The following is a 22,824-nucleotide window of genomic DNA, read 5'->3' as shown; positions in this document are numbered from 1 at the left end:
TCAGAATTCGAACGCCTCGGAGTCTCAGGGGTGCCAGCGCCGCGTCCATGCACACTGTAAATGTACGAGGTGCTAGAGACAGGCCGAATGGCAGGACTGTGTACTGATATGCCCGGCCCTCGAAGGCGAATCTCAAAAATCGCCTGTGACGTGACGCAATTTGTATGTGGAAATACGCGTCTTTCAGATCTATCGCCATAAACCAGTCTCCTCGGCGAATTTGCGCGAGGATTCTTCTGGTCGTGAGCATTCTGAACTTTCGCTTTGTCAGCGCTTTGTTCAGATGCCTGAGATCTAAAATGGGTCTGAGACCCCCGTCTTTTTTCGGTACCAGAAAATATCTGCTGTACAGACCCCCTTCGCTCTGAGATAAAGGCTCTATGGCCCCTTTGCTCAATAGCTTCGCTATTTCGGCTCGAAGTAGATGTGCTACTTCTGTTTTCACCGTGGTTTCGACTTTTCCCGTGAAACGGGGAGGGCGTCGATGAAACTGTAGCGAATAGCCTCTTTTTATAGTCTCTAGCACCCATTCTGAGACCCCGGGAAGTCTTTCCCATGCATCTGCACGTGTGACTAGGGGTTGAATTTAATCTGGGCCCTGGTCGCGAAATGGCGGCGACACGAGAGCAACCGTGTGCTGTGACATGGACGCCGTGGCGTGTGAGGCGGGGGGCATGTTTAACACAGTATGCATCCCGCGCGCGCTCGGCTCTCTGTGTCGAGAGAGAGCGCGCGGGACGAGTCCCGTAGGGCTCGTTATGCTTGTGAATAAACGTGGGCGCTTGGTGGCGGGCACATTTATAACACCGGGGACACTGTGTTTGTGTACTGACTGACCGTTCGTTAGTTTCGTTTTTACAGAAACCGCGGAACGTGCAGTGTGTAGTGGTTGTGGGCACTTGGCAGTGGGCACGCTTACTACATATAAAGCACAATCGATCCGAGTCGATTTTAAGTGTGCAAACCCTGTGTTGAACGGGGCTGCCCGTAGGGCTCGTATATTTGTGAATAAACGTGGGCGCGTGGTAGCGGGCACATTTATAATACCCGGAATACTGTGTTTGTGAACTGACTGATCGTCCGTTGGTTTCGTTTTTACAGAAAAACCGCGGAACGTGCAGTGTGTAGTGGTTGTGGGCACTGGACAGTGGGCACGCTCACTACATGTAAAGTACAATCGACCTGAGTCGATTTTATGTGTGCAGACCCTGTGTTGTACGGGGCTGTGCTTGCACGGGTTGAAAAACCGGGCTCTGGTCGCGAAATGGCGGCGACACGAGAGCAGTCGTGTGCTGTAACATGGCGTGATGCGGGGGCGCGCTTATCGAGCGGGCAGCCCGCGCGCGCGCTCAGCTCTCTCAGCTGAGAGAGAGAGAGAGAGAGAGCACGCGGTGCGAGCTCCGTAGAAACCATGTTGACATGTAGCTTGTAGTGATTGTGGGCACTTGAAAGCGGGCACGCTCACTACATATAATGCACAATCGACATTGAGACGATTTTATGTGTGCAAGCCCTGTATTGTGTGGGGCTGTGCTTGTGTGTATGAATGGGCACTGGGTCGTGGGCATACAGTTACACACATTACATCATCGGCTGTGGCCGGGACACCGTGTAGCACAGAGAGTACTGTCTATCAGAACCGACTGACCGTGCATTCGTTTCGTTTTTACAGAAACCACGGGACATGCAGTGTGTAGTGATTGTGGGCACTGAAAAGCGGGCACGTTCACTAACTTACATGTATTGCACAATCGACACGAGTCGATTTTATGTGTGCAAGCCCTGTATTGTGTAGGGCTGTGCTTGTGTGTACGAATGGGCACTAGGTCGTGGGCATTACGGATACACACATTACACCATCGGCCGTGGCCGGGACACCAGAAAATACATTTTCAGATTTACCTGGGGCGTCGTGAAAACGGCGTCTGTGTGCAGGCAAACGAGCATTGATGCCGATTTGGTGACTGCAAAATACACTGGCACGGTCGCGTATGTTGGGACTGTGCGAGCGAGACATTTTAGTGAAATCCGGCCGCGGCGGGATTATAACACTGTAGCTTTCCTCGAAGCAGAAGTGCGCATCCTGGCTGAAAACGGGGCTTTCCGGGACTCCGCGATTTCTTCGTGAATTCAGGAAGAAAAAGGCGCGGGTCGTGAGGACGGTAACGTACGTTCCTCTGCAGAAAAGCAGCCATCCAGCCGGCAAGCGCATCGATGCTGGTCTTTCTCCGTCGACGCTCACGAGCGGCGGGGGAGGGGAGATCCTCGGAGCTCGCCCATCCCTCGCTACCCGAAGCGAGGAGAGAAAAGCAGTCGTCCTCCACAGACGCGGCTTCCCCCTCGTCCATGACGGACGCGGCGGCACACAGCGGCCCTTGTCCGTCGGTCAGAGAGTCCAGCGAAGCGGGCGGAGAAGCTGGCGGCAGCAGCGGCGAGCACCTCGTGGTGGAGGGAGGTTCCGGGATCCGCTGAGCACGGCGCTTTTCACGGCGCGGCACTACAGCGGGCGGAAAGATGCAGCTTCAGTAATGAACCCCAGGCGAGTCCGCAGAGTCACCGTAGGCATCCAATTACAGTGATGGCAGCCGCCATCGACGAGAGCTGAAGCTGCGTGATCACACCCAGGCAGGAAACACAAGCACGTGGTCCCCCGTCGCTGAGCGGGGCTCTACACGAGCCACAGGAGGTGCGAGGCATCTTGAAAAAGACGCTCGACTCTTTTAGTGGTGAAAAACTGTGTGACGCGACGGCGAACACACACACAAAACACACACACATAATGTAAAGGATATTCCACGCCGGAGAAGCGCAGCAGGGAACGGCGGCTGAAGGCGGCGAAGACCAGCGGCTTCAGGTAAGAGGCGCGTCCTGCTGAGGTGCTTGTTCCAAACGGCTGTGGCGGCTCGAATCCAATCCAACGATGCGTGCAGCTTCGTGAATTTAAGAAAATCGGCGTGTTAGACAGCTATGCTCGTATTTATAGGCCTAGGCCACGCCTGTTTGGGCGGGAGGTGACGCAGAAGGGCGCGAAGCGTCCTCATTGGTCAGCGTCTCTGGCCTCGCATAGGCTGTGCTTTTCTGGCAGAGCAGCCAATGGGTGAGCTGTATTGCTCCGCCTAGGTTGTATGCTTCAGAAAAGCGTTTTACAATATTACAAAATTAAGGATTAATTTTAGGCTTCAATCTCGACAAAGAAATATCTTTCCCGTAGCGTTCTTCGACGCAGTACGAGAGAACTCTACGTAAGAGAACGCTCATTTGAACCTATGAAAGGGAACCAGAATCAACACTGGCTTGACTTTTCGAAGCTGGCAAGAAAAGGATTTGAAATGTTGTAAAAGCGACGCGGAGATGTCGTTTTTATTATTCAACCAGTGAGTAAGGTATTGTATTGAACAGTTAAATTGCCATAACTCCCTAACAGAGTTCATTGTAAAGCATTATAATCGGAAGGGTCATTTTATAATGGCTGTTGATCCGCTAAAGCCACGGTTGTCAAACTGGGGTAACTTACGGTACGCGAAAAAAGATCTAGGCTCATTGTCATATGCCTTTTCAAACGTTTTCTGGCAAAAGTAATGAATATGTGAAATAAAGCAAGAATACATTTTAATTGTTTATTAATAAACAAGTGTTTTCTGTGTCGGCTGCAAATATGAATTTGACGATGCTGATAATATATATATTTCTCAGGTCTGTGCAATAGCATCCAGCTGCAGCCCCGCAGACTCACCTCCGGCTAGACACCAGTGACTGGACACCAGTGGATAGACAGCCTACGTCATTTCCTTTTTCTCCGTCATTTCCGTTTCGCAGCTAATTTCCGTTTTCACCTTTGGATTGACATATATTCATTTTATATTTTCAAAATATTTATTTTCTGTTTTCACCAGTGGATAGACAGCATTCTTTGCAGGCTTTTGCACACGTCTTTAATATCTGACGTGTAATATCTTTAAAATTGGCTTAAACTGTCTTTATATACAAATACATAATTAAAATGTAAGTACTTTGAAAAAGAGAGTATAAAAATTGAGTGACTATAGTGTATTTAATCTTCAAAAAACACAGCTCATTAATTCCTACCGGGACGAAACAAGTGATTGGCTTGCGCGACTGTCACTCTCCGTCGCCATGACTACCGCCGCTATTACTGGCTCCGCCCACGTGCGCGCAGTCGCGCTCCCGTTTTTAGGTGGGAGTGAATGGAATTAATGAGATGTGTTTATTGAAGATTAAATACACTATAGTCACTCAATTTTTATACTCTCTATTTCAAATTACTTACATTTTAATTATGTATTGGTATATAAAGACAGTTTAAACAAATTTGAATAAAAGTTTTTTTTAGACAATTCTGACATAATACTTTATAACATTCCTTTAAATAAACTGACATACCTTTAAAATATATAATATAAAAGCTGTGTGCAAATTGAAATATGATCTTTATCATAATGTCTTTACATAAAACAATTCTCAATAATATATATATATAGGCTAATATAAAAGCTGTGTGCAAATTGAAATATGATCTTTATCATAATGTCTTTACATAAAACAATTCTCAATAATATACTTAATATTATAACATCAATAATGCATGCAAACTGCATACTCAAGAACCACCTCGAAAATATATATTGTTCAGATCATATCACTATTCTTTGTGACTTAAATTCAGCCTAGATCAATGGACTATAACGTTTTGTCAATACAACAGACTTGTACATGTTAATTGACCACAGTTTTTTGCCTTTTGGATATTCTTATTTTTTTTGTAAATGTAACCACTTCTGTTTTTTAAAATATACATAGATTCATAATATACATGATCAGACAATTTACCAAACAATCCAGATCAAATGAACACTTCATGGTTTTGCAATATTTATTGGAAATTACACAATCTGACCATCAGAATGAAGATGCCACAGTCAGGCCCGTAAGGTTGTGGGAGAAGTAACCTAGAGCAACCTTCTCTAGAATTGAGGCACACCAGAGTTCACTAATACCTTTAAAAAACACGACACAGTACCTTGAAAACAAGACTATTTTTTTTAAATAGCTAGTTTGTGCATTTGAATTCTGACATGACCTATCATCATCGACAGTTTATTATTTTTTCTTACCGCTGACTAACATCTGCATGGCGCGTCAAATTTGAAAAGTGAATGACGATACGGAAATGACGTCTGCTGTCCATCCACTGGTGTCTAGCAAGAAGTGAGTCTGCGGTCTGTGAGGCAATGCTGAGTTTCGGTTCATTTATGAGACGGGCTGCACTTCCTATGTGCACTTCAGACGCCGGCGCCTCCGTGTCGTGATTAGGCTATCTATTGTCTGCTATGTTTACTTATTATTTATTAAATCCAGGTAATAATTTGTTGATGAAACATTGATTAAAATTAAGATACAATTAATACAAAAAAAAATTCCCTTTAAAGAAAGGCTTTGTGCTTTCTGTTTGAGGTCTGTGAAAGTTTTAAAGCGGTCTTTCAGGCGAACTGTCACGTCCACATTGTTTTTTTCCTCATAAATGCGAACACGAAAAAATAAAATAAAATGAATATTTTATGTTCTGTGGAGAGCCAACCTCTGGACTTCCTTATTAAGGGAGTATGATTTATAAACAGAAGTTTCAATATATTAAATGCATTTTCTGAGAATTTGTTGGTCTCACACTCCCAGCCATTTTTGCTCCTTGCTGCAGTTGGTCTCACACTCCCAGCCACTTTGGCATGTCTTGTCGTCTCTCTTGCGCTTGGCCCCGGTGATTGCTGCTTGCAGCTATATTTCGTCTTCTTTTCCCTTTTCTTCCGACTGGGCGTCTATGGCAGCCTATAGAACTGTTTGCGGGAAACTTATGAAAATTGGCACAGTGATAGAAGACAGCCTGAACTATCACCATAGCAAATTTGGAGTCTCCAACGCATTCCCTATAGCGCCACCAGCTATCCAAAGTTTCACTCATGTTTATGCTAATAACTTTTGAACCACAAGGGCTAGAAACAAAATTGATTCTGATTCCTGAGCTCACGACGATTCGACTGCACCCTTTGACGTCATTTTCCGTCATAATAGTTTTCCCGCCATTTTGAATTTTCCGAAAAACCTACTTTTTCGAACTCCTCCTAGGCCGTTGGTCCGAATTTCACGAAAATTGAACCAGATCATCTCCAGACCATGACGACAAAAATGTATGGAAATCAAAGTGATTCAAATAACCGTTCTTGAATACCGTGAAAATACATTTTACGTAGCGCTTACGAAAACAGACTAAGGCTGTATCTCCACAACGCTTTATCGGATTCAGACCAAATTTGGTACATGTCATCACAAGCATGACCTGAGGCTACATGCTGCGTTTCTGCGCAGCGCCACCTACTGGTCTGGAGATATGAATAATTAATTTTTTTGCTTATAACTTCTGAACGGTTTGTCCAAAAATCATAAATGCTAAAATGCTGTATTTTATGAACGCATGAACGTATCGTTACGAAACTCAGTATGGGTCATCAGTACAAGGCCCTAAAGGTACTCAAAAGATTATGAGACAGCGCCACCTTTTGGTCAAAAGTTATAATGAAATTTCCAAAAATTTATATTTTGAATAAAATTGCATATAGTAATGACACTGATCTCAATAGATTCCTTGGGTTATGCTGAAAACATAGATACCAATTTTGCCATAGTCAGTCAAACTTCCTGTCCGCCATATTTATTTTATTTTTAAACCTACTTTTTCAAACTCCTCCTAGACCTCCTCCTTTTCACCAAAATTGGATCGTGTCATCTCCAGACCGTGCCGAGTAAAAGTTATGGATTTCGTGTTGATAGATGAAACCGTTTTCGTATACCCCAGCAGCAAAGTTGAGGCATGATGCCAAAATGACTATTCAGGCTTTATATCTGCAATGCCTTGACATATTGACACCAAACTTTGTATGTGTCATTTTCACTTCACTCTGACCACATCACATAAATTTTGTAACTACGCCACCTATTGGTCAAAAGTGATAATCCATTAAATCATATTTTTAGTTAATGTATGTGCTTTTTCAGCGTTGAACCCCACATTCAAAATTAGAATATTGTGAAAAGGTTTTCATAAGCTGTAAACCATAGTCATCAAAATTATAACAAATAAAGGCTTGAAATATCTCACTTTGCATGTAATGAGTCAATTTAATATATTAGTATATAATAGTTTCACCTTTTAAGTTTAATTACTGAAATAAATGAACTTTTGCACACTGTTCTAATATTTCGAGTTTCACCTGTATGCTCTCACATAAAGCCAACTGTCTTTTAAGTTTGTTCTCTCTGTATATTTATTGATATATTTGTATTTTTTTCATCCCTGCTAGCCCAGGGCATTTGTAAAAATTCGGAAGCAATGTAATGCAATATGATTATTTGAATGAGCACTAATACAGGTGTTGCTCTATTAGCTTGGTGTTAACATAGTTGTAAGTAGTCTAGGTATGCTTTATGTTGCTAAACTGGTTGTGGGCTTCTGTGGTCTTGTGTTTGGCAGATGACAACCACTGTGATGAGGAGGCTGACCAGACCGTTCCACAGTCAGAGTCACCTATGCATAAAGATGCTGACACTCAGTGGGAGGTTCAGGCACTGATGGATCACACCTACATATTAGGAGAAAAGATGAAGGATGTATGCGACAGAGAAACACAATGTGGTGGAGAAGAACCCCTTGCCCATGCCATCCTGAAGAATGACACTAGCTGTGTGTTGTACACAGGCCTTTCTCTCAGTGCCTTTTTTGATCATGTTAAATATCTGGAACAGTTCTATAACTTTAAGATGCACGTAATGGATCAAATATTGATGACCATGATGAAACTTAAGTTGAATCTACTCCAGGGTGATCTTGCAGAACGCTTTGCTGTGTCCCAGGGGTTAGTGAGCAGGATCCTCTCCTACTGGATAGACACAATGGAGGAGCACATGAGAATCTACATTCCTTGGCTGCCACGGGAGACAATCCGGAGCACAATGCCTCAGTGCTTCAGGGAGAAGTTCCCCAACACCACCTGCATCATTGACTGCACTGAGACCACCCTGCAGAAACCACACAACCTTGACTCCAGAGGCGAGTCATACAGCCATTATTATTCCAGCAATACTATAAAGTATTTAGTTGCTATTGCCCCGTGTGGGCTTGTTATGTTCATTTCTCCTGCTTATGGAGGCAGGTGTAGTGACAAGTTCATCACTCGGAGTCTGGCTTCCTGGAATATCTTCGTCCCGGCGATGAAGTGATGGCAGACAGAGGCTTTACCATCAGAGATCTGCTGTTTGAGAGAAGGGTTAACTTTGTTCTACCAGCGTTCACTCATAAAGGAGGGCAGTTGTCTGATGAGGATGTAACTCCCACAAGGAGGATTGCAAATGTGCGCATACATGTGGAAAGAGTTATCAGGAGGCTCAAAGTGTTCAAAATAATCTCCCAGACTGTACCCAGCAACTTGGCACACAAAATGGACAAAATCCTCAGAATCTGTGCAGCCCTTGTAAACATGCAGGGGGAAATCATCCACGAGGATGCTGATTGAGCATGGAAGTTTACATGTCAAAAATTTCCTGATTTCCACTGTAGCTTAATATTTGTAAATAATTATTTGACAGCCTGCAGTGCCTTGATTGTACTATCATTTGCACATATGATTTGTCTTTAACATTTTATTTTTCAGGTATCTCTATTCTGCACTGCTGATTAGTTATTTTACAGTAAACTAAACCAATGGAATTATAATGCACAAGAATGTGTTTTGGATCTCAGGTTTTATACTAAATAGTTCTTGTGTTTGGCACCTTGATGTTTTTAATTTTGTAATGACTTTTCAAGTAATGTATAATATCAACTTATATTTAGACTATTTAAATGTTTACAGATACAAAAACATGATATTTAACTTGTGTCCATCTAAAATGTGTATTATTACATTTTTCAATCTGTTTTAATTTTAATTGTTAATTTGTTAATTGTAATTTGTTGATCGAGTGGATGTTGTCCTAACCACATGTAAATAACTTTAAAAAGTGTATTTTATGTACATAAACTGACAAGAAGATACAGTATTTCACTAATGGAATTTATTAACTCATGTCATTTGTTTACATTGAATGTAATTACAATTATTCACTATTAAAATGGTAAAACATCACTAAATTTAAACATTTCCCTTATGGTAGGCCATTTAATTTATTATACATTAATTATAATCATAATTACTCTTAAAATGGTAAAACATCACCTTCATGTGTAAAACTGAGCACTGGCTATAAAAAGTAAAACACCAAGGAACTAGCCTAACAAAGGGTCAGCGGAACAATTATGAGCAGTTATAGGTATCATCACACATCGACACAGGAAAGCTGATGTCTGGCATGCAGCAGGTTAAAGACTAGCACCTGAGCCTATTTACACATGTGTACATATTTATGGCACAGTATGAGTCTACCTGACAGAAATTCATCTACAATCCTTGGCAGCATGTGACTAAAATAGAAGGACTTGAGTTTAGGTAGAACTTGTGAACAATACTCCAAATCAAATGGCACATCAATGACAACTTTCTCAGATGGAGCCCAGCTTGCATCTCTCTGCAGTGTTCCCATGGAACCTAGGAAACAGGTGCTCTCTAAGAAAAGTATCTGGCTTAGGCCCCATCCACACTACTGCGCTTTTCTTTAGAAACGGAGACCTTTTGCTACGTTTGCACCTCCCGTCCAGTCTACAACGGCAAAAACGAAGACATACACTCTCAGAAATAAAGGTACAGTGAGGGTACAATTAAGTACTTTAAGGTACAAATTTCACAAATGTGCCTGCAAAGGAACAAACATGTATCCAGCTGAGTACCAAAAAGTACCTTTCCAAAGAAAAGGGGTACACAATGAAATATGCATGGTGAAAGGTACATATATGTACCCTTTGAAAAGGTACATTGTCATATAAAGTAATAGTTAAGGTACAACATTCACAAATGTACCATTAAAGGTCCTATTGTGTTCCCATGGGGTACTTAGAAGTACCTTTCTGGTACACATCCTGTAGTGTAGGGTACAAAAAAGTACCTTATTCAAGTCAAAGGGTACACTTCCTGTGGGGTACTAAGAAGTACTTTACAGGGTACACAATCCTCTGGGGAAGCAGCTGCGTGCCTTTTCTAAGACTGATAGAGCCTTTGTCCTATTTGTAAATGTGGTATGCTGAATAATCCTCTGTGATAAGTGCATAATTATTATCACTATCAGTTTTAGTTAGTATTTTCATTTGTTTCTGCTAAGGGATTATTTATAGATTTCTACTCGATTGTTATAATTATTATCATGATTGTTTTCATTTAAATAATTGTTGCATATATTTTGGGTTCTATAATAAGCACTATTGGTTCGAATTAATTCAATAAGTATTATAGTTCAGAATGATGATGATGTGTGTGCTTGGTTGTGCGGGCGTGGGCGCGTCATTGCGTGCTTTTAGAGAAGGAGTTCTCGCGATACGTTTCATTCAAGATAAAGCAACGCTCACATCGCTTGAACTTTTTCATTATCATCCTTTACAGGTAACGAATGTATAACATGCACACCATCATTGTTATATATCTTCATAAGAAGGACTGTTAACGGTATTGTGTCCTATGTATATGAGACTTGAGTCTGTAAACTGACTGTTACGATCTGTTAGCAAAGGTGGTGTGATTAGCGCGCGCGCCGCGAGATATGCAGAGATAAAATGCGGAGATAAAGTACCGAGTATAGTGTTATTCTGCATGTTTTATGTTTTCCTTTATTCATTAATTCTGTGTTATGAGTTTATTTCGTGCTGTTTCACTGATAGTGAGTACGTTATGTATGTGATGACATGCGTATAGTCGAGTGAACTTGGATGTAACGTTACATCAATGACATGAATGGAATTTGAGTGTTTACATGAACAGCATGTAAACAAGCGAAACAAACGAAATAAAAGCCTCTTATTTACGAGACCGGTCTGAGAGACCTCCAGCTCACAGCGGAGTCTCTGAGCAGGACTGGCCGAGCGACGAGCTTCTCAACTCCGAAAACTTTGAAGCAAATTGTCAATTCGGCATAAATTTTCACAAGACTGCCTATATTCGAAATCTAACGTTAAACAGTTATTTTTTCGACTAAAATGTTCTCATAAGTGAATTTAGTGATGAATAAGATGGCGAAAATAGTTAAAATTGTCCTGTTGGTGGTCTGAGTCCCGCCCCCTCCGTAAAACCCCGCTGGACCTCAAAGTTGAAAAACCGTCAATGCAAGTGAATGGGAGAAAATTATTATTTTCTGGTCCCGTTTGAATTGTGCCATGAATGTGAACATATGTTGTCTGTGAATTTTTTATATAATCTTTCATGTTACAAGTTTGACAGTATATGGTATGATTCGTCGGCTAGCAGTTGTGGAAAAGACATAACGAGAAAGACTACATGTCGCCTATGTGACGTCACCACATAAAGTTGACTTACCCGTGGTTTTCGCCAACCTCAACGATTTTGTCCTCTCCCTGAAAGAAGGCGGTGAAGTGCACCAAAGACACAGCCATGTCCAGCGGGATCCGTGAGCTAGAGCCGTGAGCTAGTGGTGTTGACGTTTCAAACGCGCCGAAAGCAGCGAAGAGTTGTAGTCCACAAAGTGCTCTCACACAAAGTCTACCCGTATCAAACTTCTACCCGCTAAATTGTAGCATTTTTCACACGAAAGATTATATAAAAAATTCACAGTCAACATATGTTCAAATTCATGGCACAATTCAAACGGGACCAGAAAATAATTATTTTCTCCCATTCACTTGCATTGACGCTTTTTCAACTTTGAGGTCCAGCGGGGTTAGCGGAGGGGGCGGGACTTACCAGCTCTATATAAGCTGGGGTCAGTGACCATCGCGCTCACACACAGCCCAACTCTTTGACTCGACTTGACTCATACCTAACTCGCCTGTAGTGGACATCCCAACTGTCAGTTTCTCTGAGGTAAATGTATTTTTAATTAACCATTTTAACACAAAACAAAATGACATATAATTCCATATTATTATTATTATCATGTCACATACTTTATAAGGACAGTAGCCTTTGAGCGAAATTTTCTCATGGTAAAACGTCCGTTTCCACAAGAAGTGTAATAAATCTTTTCCAGTAGTAAATGTACAACATTTACTCACACAAACTGCTTTTCCGTCCTTTTCTTTAACTTTATACCACTCGTCCGCACTGTTAAACGCCGTTATAGGCTATAATTGTCGTTAAATACCGTTATGTTTACGTGACGTCATTTGGTCTAAAGGAGTACGCCTATCTATCCTTTTCAGATAAGCTCCATATTTTTTGGGGGTTATGTCTTGTATGTTAACATTAGCTACTTTAAAATAAATTATGAATGTAATTATTATCAATATTGTAAGTTTATTTGAAAATCAACGCGCCTTCTCACAGGCTTGGCTGTGAGCGCGCGCCCCCTCTCAGCCTCCGCACGAGCGCGAGGTGCCGTCATCACGGTGGGGGCGCGAGACCCCATTTCGCGTGGACGTGTGAACAGAAAACACTAAAGGTGCGTGCACACTACAAGCGACTTTATCGCTGCTGGTCGCCAGTGGCTGGCGGTGCGGTCGCTAGTGGGCGTTCCCGCTACTGGTTGCCTAGTAATGTTTGTGAGTGACATTCACGGATGTTTCTCCGTGTTGTACACAACAAATCCGTTTTCTTGCCACTACAAACAAACATTTTGGAAGGAAAATTCGAAATATAAATGGAATCAGTACATGACATGCATAATATTAAAGATGAACGAGAAACTGTGAGTGCTTTTTGCCATCGCGGCTATTTAATTGCAACAAACGGGCAAATACCGGTCTATATGGGTCCACGAAACCAATCCGGCTCTGAGTCAGTCCTGTGAACACCACTGTATGTACACGGAGATATATCACAACTTATAGCACAGTTTCTGACGGCTAAAATTAGCTTCTCGTTCAACTTGCCTCTGTCAGAGAGTGACGGATGATCACGCGCGCTCCACTGACTTCACTCCTATTGGTTGTCGCTCCCGAAAGTCGCTCTTCATTTGCATAAAGTTAAACAGATCTCAACTTTGTCGCGTCGCCAGACACGCCCCATCAGGTCGCCAACGGCCGCGATCGCGCGTGTCGCCGGAAAACGCCCGCTCCCCATTGAAATGAATGGTAACGTGTCGCTTTGTCGCTTGTAGTGTGCACACACCTTTACTGGTGGAGAGGAGACAGTGATGAAGCCAATCAGTGTATATATGAGGATGATTAGGAGGCCATGATGGACAGAGGCCAAGGGGCAAATTTAAAAGGTAAAACGCAGCGCTCATCACTGTCACTTTTTAGCCAACCGTCCAATCACAGTGGAGGAGGGGCGGGACTAATACCACACGGACCAACGGATATTCTGTATCATAGCAACGATGCGTCTCAACTGAAAAAAACTGCGCTGCCAAAACGCTCTCATGTTGCGTTCACACCAAGCGCGAATATGCGTCAGGCGCGAGTGATTTCAATGTTAAGTCAATGGTAAGGCGCGTTTACGCGCGTCTGGAGTTCTTGCGGCGCGAATGAGGCGTTTGGCGCGGCGCGGTAGACGCGAATTCGCCTCATTCGCGCGTCTAGTTCGCGCGAATGACGCGAATTGAGCGTTTGGCGCGATACGCGCGTTAAGCGCGAATTGTGCTTTTTGTGCATTCACGCGTTTGACGCGAATTCGCGTCTGCCGCCCGAGTTGAAAAATCTGAACTTCTGCGTCAAATTCGCGCCGCGTTAACCAATCAGGAGCCTGCTTGATGTTGTGGCGGCAGGCCACTGTGTTTATACAGAGAATCATGACACTTTCTAGGTTAATGTCTAGGTTATAGCTAACTCAGTATCACTAGAAAGATCACTGTGTTTATACAGAGACACGACAGTATCACGTCTGCCAATAGAATTTTAATTTCTAGGTTGATGTCTAGGTTATAGCTAACTCAGTATCACTAGAAAGATCACTGTATTACAGAGACACGACAGTATCACGTCTGCCAATATAATATTTTAATTTCTAGGTTGATGTCTAACTTAACGTTAGGTTAAAAGCAGTTAACGGAGTAACTTACGTTATCACTAGAAAGAGCGCCAACAGTGGTATCCGTACCACAGTTTAAAAAAAAATATTGATAGCATAGCAAATACTGTATTTAAAATAGCATATACATTTACTAACCGAAGACAGATGGACAGGCGCTCCGCAGCTGGGATAGAGCGCCTGTAGTTGGTGTCCTGGAGGGTGATCCTAGCTCCGATGCGGGACAGCAGGTCATCAAACTGGGCGCGGGACAGGCGGAAGTACCGCTGAAACCGGCCGTCATCCAGCCGCAGCTCCTGGAGCAAATGGTGAAATTCGCCAAACTGGGTTCGCCTCCGAAGGGTCTGGTGGACCCAAATACGGCGACGATGATCCCTACGCCGCTGTTCTGCTCTCCAGAGTAAATACAGTGCGGTGACTCTCTCGGTAAATGATCGCTCATCAGACATCTTGTAAAAAGATGGCCGCCAGCGGGTCTCGAAACTGACTTTCGCCTCTTGACGCGCGTGACGCGCGTAAATTTCGCTTCAAACTTTTTTTTTCACGCGCGTCAATTCCGCTCTTGACGCGCGAATGAACACAGTGGTCACGCGAATAACCAGACGCGGCAGGCGCGAATTTTGACGCATATTCGCGTTTGGTGTGAACGCAGCATCAAGCGCCCGCAGCTCGGCGTTTTCAGCAGAGCGCCTAGCGTTTTCAGGTGGCTAAAAACGCTTTGGTGGACACACGGCCTTAATGACATATAAAATATGTAGACATGATAATAATAACAACAACAACAACAACAACAACAGTAATAATAAGATGGAATTATAAGGACAGAGCGAAGTTTCCTCATGAAAACGGCCGTTTTCACAATTAATGTAATAAATTGTCATAAAATTGACCGACTGTCTTTTCCAGCAGTAAATTTACCACATTGCTTATGTGCTTTTTCGTCTTTTTCTTTAACTTTATACCACTCGTCCGCACTGTTAAACGCCATATGCTATAATTGTCATTAAATGCCGTTATGTCTACGTGACGTCATTTTGCCTAAAAGAGTAGCCTATCCTTTTCAGATAAGCTTAATTTTTTAAGGTTATGTCTGTCATATTAACATTAGCTACTTTAAAATAAATTATGAAGGCAGTTATTATAAATATTGTATACTTTATTTTAATATTAACGCGCCTTCTCACAGGCTTGGCTGTGAGCGCGCGCGCCCCTCAGCCTCCGCAACAGCCAGCTCCCAGTTTGCGCTTATATTTTCAAAACGAGCAGAAATAAGCCTTATTGGTGATAATAGTCCAAGTTTAATAATATTCATGAAATTAAATTTTTATTGGTTTTCTTTATAACAAAATCAGAACAAACAATAAATACACGGTATACAAAACACACAAACAAAATAAAATAAAAACAAATAATAATTATTATTATAATAGAAATTACACTTTAATGCATAACCGGGTAAGCAAGTCACAATTTAGGCATGGATCTAGTAGCCTAGTGATGGGCAGATCGAGGCTTCGTGAAGCAATGAAACAGTTGAACCAAATGGTTCATATTGTTTCGAGGCTTCGAATCAATCCGACACCCGTCTCCACGGTGACACCTAGTGGTCACTTGCAGGTGTTGATCTGAAACAACATTGACGAGCCATTAAAAAAATGTGTTGTTTTTTTATTATTGTATTTTTCTAATATGTGAAGCTTGTAACCTAGGCTCCTCACTGTGCATAATGTTATTGTGGTCCTGCAAAATGAATATTAATAAAATTAATCAAGCCACAATGTCTCACTTTTTTAGATATTTTTATTAAAAAATATTAATTTCTCTGCTGTGGAAGGACTTAGCCTACTTCTTTTTTTACAGATAATTTCTCCAGCCTTTGAAAAAATCCTCTCAGAAAGGACACTTGTTGCTGGCATGCAAAGATATTTTTTAGCCAGGACATACAAATGAGGAAAGATTACTGCTCTCTCTTTCCAGTAAGTTAGTGGATCATAAGTTCTGGGCAAATACGCATCGTTGATGTATTTTTTCACTTCCACTGTGGCATCAGCTGTAGCATTGTGTATCATCTGGGTTTGATGGATACGAGTATCAAAAAGTTCCCATAAACTGTCCTGTGTTTCTACAGGTGTTGATGTTGATGGTGATGGTGATGATGTTGATGGGTCTGATGTTGACATTTCTGGCTCTGAATAAAAATGAAAACAGCAATTAGTAACAAATGCTAAACTGACGGCACATATGAAGTATATATTACATGAATCAGATTACATAACATAACACAGACTGAAACTGCTCACCAGGATTTGTGTTTGAACGCATCAGCGAAGCACACTCCAGTGTCATGTGCTTTTCAGCGTCCTGGGCTTTGGCAGCATTTCCAAATGCCATATTTTTGAACCTGTCGTTTTTTATTTTATTTTTAACATGATTGGCAGTTGTGATTGGTCCCAAAAGTTTGTAATTATATTTCCGTTATAATTATATTTAAAACAATGCATACCTTGCTTAGATGGCCCAGCAGTGTCAGTAGCAGGCCTAGGTACAGGGGGAATGCCATCCTCTGCACCCTGCAAAATGGCAGGATGAGTGCTCCTCAAATGGCGCATCATGGATGATGTATTGTTGCAGTAGGCAAGCTGCCGATCACAATACACACATCTCACTTTATTTGGGGTTTCTAAATGGAAATGCTCCCACACCACAGATGTTCGGCATCTCTTCTGGGGAGCCTCCATTTTATCTATCTATCCAAATCTATCTAGATGTATCTCTAATCTATCTATGTAATTAGATATATGTATCTACAATCTATCTATGTATTTAGATATGTATCTATGATCTATGAATCTATAATATATCTATGTATTTATATATGTCCTATCTTTAATCTATCTATATATGTATCTATCTATCTATTAATCTAGCTGTCTATATATATTTATATCTATGTATCTATTAATGTGTCACTATATGTATACTCTGTGTCTCTAGCCTATCAGTCAATGTGTTGTGTAAATTTAAATGTAAGCCTAAATATAACTAAACAAATCGCACTATAAATGTCACTATATCACCAAAAAATCCGCTATCTCAAAATCAAACTCCTCTCACAAAAACCCACGAGGCCAATATGCGTTGATTTCACTTTTATACAGATGTGCAATTGTGTGGTCTGTTTCCGACCGTGTCAATCAAACGCTGATTCGGCGGATCACACCTGATGAAACACTTCGAGGCTTCGTTTGGCCATAGTCACGTGACATGGGTGTTTTGAATCACGCTTCGGATCAGTGTTTCGAATCATCTGCGCTTCGGGATCTCGCAAAGCTTCGGAACGACTGTTTCGCGGCAGCCATCCCTAGGATCTAGTATCATCTATATCCTTTGAAGTAAATTCTCCCACATCAAGGTTTATGTGATTTCCATTCACTTTATGCATCTTTTCTGTGCTTTCCAGACCCTGCCCCACAGACAGACTAGCATGATGTCATCTCAGAAGGTAGGCTTGTCTTGCAAAAAAGGTTTTAAATTTACAGCATATTGCTGACATGCCAGAAAAAAGGATAGATTTCACAGCAATGTGATAAGTTTATTGTTATAACAAGATGTTTTTCACCTTAATGTGGAGTTAAAGATCACTGTATTTGCTTCAAAATGAATGATCTTTAGGTTTTCTACTTAAATTGCATGTGTGTACCCATTTGCAGAGAAAAAGTTGTTCAAAGTTGTTCTCCGGGGAATCCTGCCAGAAACCCTGTACAGTCATTTCATGGCCTTTAGTGTGGCTTTGTGTATACTAGTGTCTCCACATTTAACACAAACCCACAATGTGTATGCCCATGAGCTCCTCACATATTTTGTAGAACAAGGCCGGCACATAAAGAATTCCTAGTGTACAATGTGCACTCACTGCTTCACCTCACTGCTGATGCCACCACATATGGATCATTAGACAAATGCAGTGCCTTTGCGTTTGAGAGCTACCTGCACCAGCTGAAGAAGATGGTTAGATCAGGAAACCATGTTCTAGTCCAAGCAGCAAAACGGCTCCAAGAACGTTCTAAGGAGTGTATGTTCTTCTGTTTGTAATGTAGGTTGGATTTTACATAGTTATCTTTGAACAAGAAAATGCAATTGCTGTGGCACCTGCATTATGGGTAGAGGAGGTGAATGGGGTAAGGCTACATGCATGTGCACACACACACATAATTAATACCGGAAAAAAATAAGATGTGATTAACTTTTCCCTGAAATGTTTTAGGTTCTGATTTGCTACTGGCCCCATAGAAACGCTGATGCCAAAGGCCTCCCAAAGGCCAGATAAGGAGCTCTGGAAGCGACATAAAATAAGAATACTCTCCGAGACTGGTGAGAAAACTGAATACATATATAGTCATATGGAGGTACACGGCCTTTACATAGTAAAATGATTACAAAAAAACTAAAAAGACAACACAAATTTACTCTATTCTTAGACAACTATCAGAGAGCGAGCCAAAAAAGCTGTAGAAAGTTCAAATGTGGACACAGAAGAAGAGGTGCTAAAAGTGCGGGGAAAAAAGTACCATCAAAATACTGGACAGAGAGTGAAGGTAAACACACGCGATTGCTTTTTTATGCATTACTCCACTGTTTATGTATAAAAATGATGCCATATACCATGCATGATTACAGAGACAACTACTTTATAAAACTAAACTATATATAAACTGTTTCATCCTGAATTAATAGGAGAATGTGAGATTCCTACCGAAAAAAGGAGAAAAATGTCCACATCCTCTCAAAAGCCATTAAGCCTCCCAAAGCCCCCCGAGTTGTAAGTAACAGATTTAACTTTTGGTGTCATTTCTTGTGTTGTGTTGATTTGATGGTGGTGTGTCCGCTGTCAATTGTTGAACAGGCAAAATAAGTGCATTGCCAGCTGACGTGAACAGGCTATTTGTGTGAAATACAAACAGATTTCTGATGAAAATCCTATTTTAAAAATGTTTTGAATTGTGTCTTATATTGTGTGAGTTGTAGGGTGGTATTTTTTGTCATGACATTTTGTGTAAGTTACAATTCCTTGTCAAAATACTTAACTCCCCTGAACTATGAGTTTATCCCATGCTTTCAATGTCTGTTCTTAGACAAACCACCTACTGACATCACAATAACTGCTCACTCACCTGAGGAAGAGGAGCCATCCCTACCAAATCTTTCAGCTAATAATACTTTCCATGGTATGTATGTTTATTGTTGGTCTTCTATTCATCTGTTATTGAAGACAAATAGCCCAAATTCTCGAAATTGACCAGTGAAAAAAAACTATGTTTTTGCCTGCCGTGTCTCACCTTAAGTTTATGGCTGCATTTTTTATTACTACTGTCTACTAATCTCAATCTCTGTTACCTTAAATCAGGGGTGTCCAATCCTGCTCCTGGCGATCGACTGTCCTGCACAGTTCATCTCCAACCCTAATCAAACACACCTGAAGCAACCAATCTTCAGATTCATTGGTCTTCAGAGCACGTCAGGATCACTTGAAAATTAAAGGCAGGTGTGTTTGATTAGGGTTGGAGATTAACTGTGCAGGGGTGCGTTTCCCGAAAGCATCGTTAGCCAACTATGATCGCAAGTTCCGTCGTTATCAGCATAGTTCAACGATTTGGTGTTTCCCGAAACCATCGTTCCAACGAACGTTCGCAAACAGCATCGCAAACTTGTGTGGTTGGAACGACAGCTCTCGAGCTGTGGTTAGAAGCATAGTTTCTAGTTTACATGAGATGTAGACTGAATAAATCCTTATCTTTAGCAAAATAAGCAAGCTGACATTTAGTACAACCCGTATTTTTTATTTAGAATACATACAAATGTAATTTACGTCTTCTAGTTTGTCAAGAGATTTAAAGCACCGTTTTTGAAGACTGCGCATGTGCGAACGTGCTCTACTATGTAAGAACGAGCCAAATATTGAGTCTGGTAATAAAGCAAAGTAACTGAGAAAAATTTGAAATGGTCTTCAGATGCCATGTATGTAACTTATATGACGGAATCTAGCGTTAATTCGATCTCAAACAGATTAATTAAAAAAAGTTATTAGTCCACCACGTGCGAGACGTCATAAACCAACCTCTTATATACTGTCTATGAAACCAACGTGGTTGAACGATACTTTGCAACATACGGTTTCGGGAAACAGTCGTGACTAGCTAGTTGATTTCTCCAACGATGCATCGTACTATGGTAGTTAAGCTATATAGTTGTACGGGAACCCCTGGACAGTCGATTGCCAGGAGCAGGATTGGGCACCCCTGCCTTAAATAATACGTTTATTACTGTAAAGCTGTAGAGAAGATAAGAAAATGCATAAACTAAATCATAAAATTTATTTAGAAAAGTTATCCAATTTAACGAGATGGAGATTGGTTCAATTCAACAAGTGGGAATTAGCCCCACCTAAATAGGTGGAGCCAGGACAAGGGTGATGCAACACTTTTTGCGGGACAGTGAAGCGGCTGGTTCAAGTTAAAGAAGCTGCTGGTGCGATCCTAAAGAAAAAACAAGAGAATTAGAACGAACAAACCAAGGGTTAAATCAGATAAACAATAGAGAGACTTTTAGATTAAAGTGCGGATTGAGTTCCATCGGTCAAACGTTACGAGTGAATGTGTTATTGACTGCTACGGAGAGAATACATGTCCAAAGTTGGGAGTTTTTCCCTTCATAGCCGAGAATTGAGTTCTCTTGGTGAGTGTTGTAATTAAATATTTTTTTGTGTGTGTAAAATGCTTGATAAATGGTATTGAATTACTAAATTCTGATGTTATATGCAGTTGTATGTAAAAGTTGACCTTTTCGTTTATAATGGGAAGAGTATTGCATGTATGTGTTGAATAATTAATGTTTCAGAGTTAAAAGTCACCTTGAGTGGTTAATAGAGGTTATTTTAACGAATTTCGGCGTGTATTTGAGCTATGAGTTAATGCGCGATCAAGACGCACGCACATGTAATACGGGCAGATGAGGCCTAAGTGCGTCATCGGAAAAATAGCTCTTTGCACATACAAACTATATGTGCTAAAGTAAGATGGAATTGCAGTAAAAGGAAAAAAATATGTTGAATGTTTTTTATATGCAGACTAACTGCTCTAATGATGTATATTTTTGAAAGGAATGTCTAATTGTATTTTTTTGGCCTTGTCTTTGCAAGGTTGGGTCTTTTCTTCTCTTTCTTTCTTTTTTCCCTTCTTCTTTTCTACTTTTTTGTCATTTCTGAGTCGGATGCTACACATTTACTGGACACCGGACGATTTTTGAAGAAGAATTGTATATGAATTGTCCCTGCTTGCTTCACATCGGAAAAAAACGTTGCGAGCGGGAACTGGCGAGCCATTTGCCCATAAGGAAGGACCGAGCTTGTGAATCAAGGAACGAACGGAGTGGTAGGATTGTGCACACGTCTTCTGAATTGAACTGTGATGATCTGAGATACATTGTGGAGGAAGGATCTCCTGAAAGCAGCATTCGAACTGGAACTGAGAATTAGTATATATATATATATATATATATATATATATATCAAAAAGTGTAATCTGAATTATATTGAGACTGCTATAAGCAGCAAATTTGATCTGTGATTTTATTTTCTCTACTGATATTTTTTTCCTTTAAAATTATATTGTATTTTATTTTAATTTAATTTTGGTTTCATATACAGTATATATATTTTTTATTTGGAGAACGAGAAAGAGAGAGTATTCTTAAAGGGTTTTCATTTGTAAAGAATTGTATTTGAATTTAAAACGTTTACTTAACATTAAATAAGCCAATTAGAAAACAAATTGAATAAATAGGTAAACAAATCAATTATATACATATATTAATAGAATAAGGGTCAATAAAATGTATTAGCTTGAAACTAAATGGGTCATGGAAAAAAGAGAGAAACAGTAATAATTATAAACTTACTAGGAATTATAAATAAGGGTTAAAATAAGGTTACATTTGTTACACGGCAAATCCTTGCTGTTCTCCGGGTCATTACATTTTATTTTATTTTTTTCCTCCTGTGTGATGTTTTAAATTTCACTGCTATTTTCTAATGCAACCAGTGTTTGTCACGAATTCTTTCTCTCCTTGCTGTTGACACAGTATCTTGAGCGAGTCTGGTCTTCTGGTCACTGGTCCAAATCTTGAAGCGGTGCACTTCACGCTCATTTGCATATTTCGCTGTTTGTAAGTGAGGGTTGCATTGTCGCCGCGACGCAGGTTACACAACCGTCCCCCATCTCCCCTATTCTTTTTATTTCTACTTCAGGACCTTTTTCAAACAAATGAAAAGCATGTCTCACAGCAGCAATGTGAGTCGGCCCACTGGTTGTCCTTGAGCGCTTGGGTACACAGATCCTTTCACTGACAACTCTGCATACAGAGAGCTGAAGAATGACAGCAATCTGTATTTCTGCCATTGTTGGAGGTGTATAAGGGACTGCAATTATATATACATTATTATATTTTTTTTTAATGGCCTTCTACTGGCAGTCTAGCATACATAATGTTTTTCAATGTCACTTACTGTAGTAATTTTTCCTCAATGCAGAAAGTTTTTCTGTGAATATTGTCAGAGTAAACCATAACTGTTGTTGACTTCTTCAGACACTATAAAAATAGAATAGTTCACTGTCATCTACTAAATGATTGGTACGTT

General features: G+C 40.9%; 2 long non-coding RNA genes across 2 annotated transcripts; both read left to right on the top strand.

Moving 5' to 3' along the window:
* The first annotated feature begins 11,959 nt into the window (after positions 1–11,959).
* LOC307005880 lies at positions 11,960–18,559 on the top strand. The gene is made up of 4 exons (XR_013799348.1): positions 11,960–12,026; positions 17,593–17,634; positions 18,230–18,310; positions 18,397–18,559. It is a non-coding gene; the product is annotated as an uncharacterized lncRNA (long non-coding RNA).
* Positions 18,560–18,618: 59 nt separating this feature from the next.
* On the top strand, positions 18,619–21,657 carry LOC307006029. The gene is made up of 4 exons (XR_013799387.1): positions 18,619–18,727; positions 18,867–18,951; positions 19,265–19,357; positions 21,328–21,657. It is a non-coding gene; the product is annotated as an uncharacterized lncRNA (long non-coding RNA).
* The last annotated feature ends 1,167 nt before the right edge of the window (positions 21,658–22,824 follow it).

Source organism: Phoxinus phoxinus (genome assembly GCF_949152265.1).
Source record: "Phoxinus phoxinus genome assembly, chromosome: 10".
NCBI classification, from domain to species: Eukaryota; Metazoa; Chordata; class Actinopteri; order Cypriniformes; family Leuciscidae; genus Phoxinus; species Phoxinus phoxinus.
Note: the sequence above shows the minus strand (reverse complement) of the source record. Positions and strands in the feature narration are given on the sequence as shown.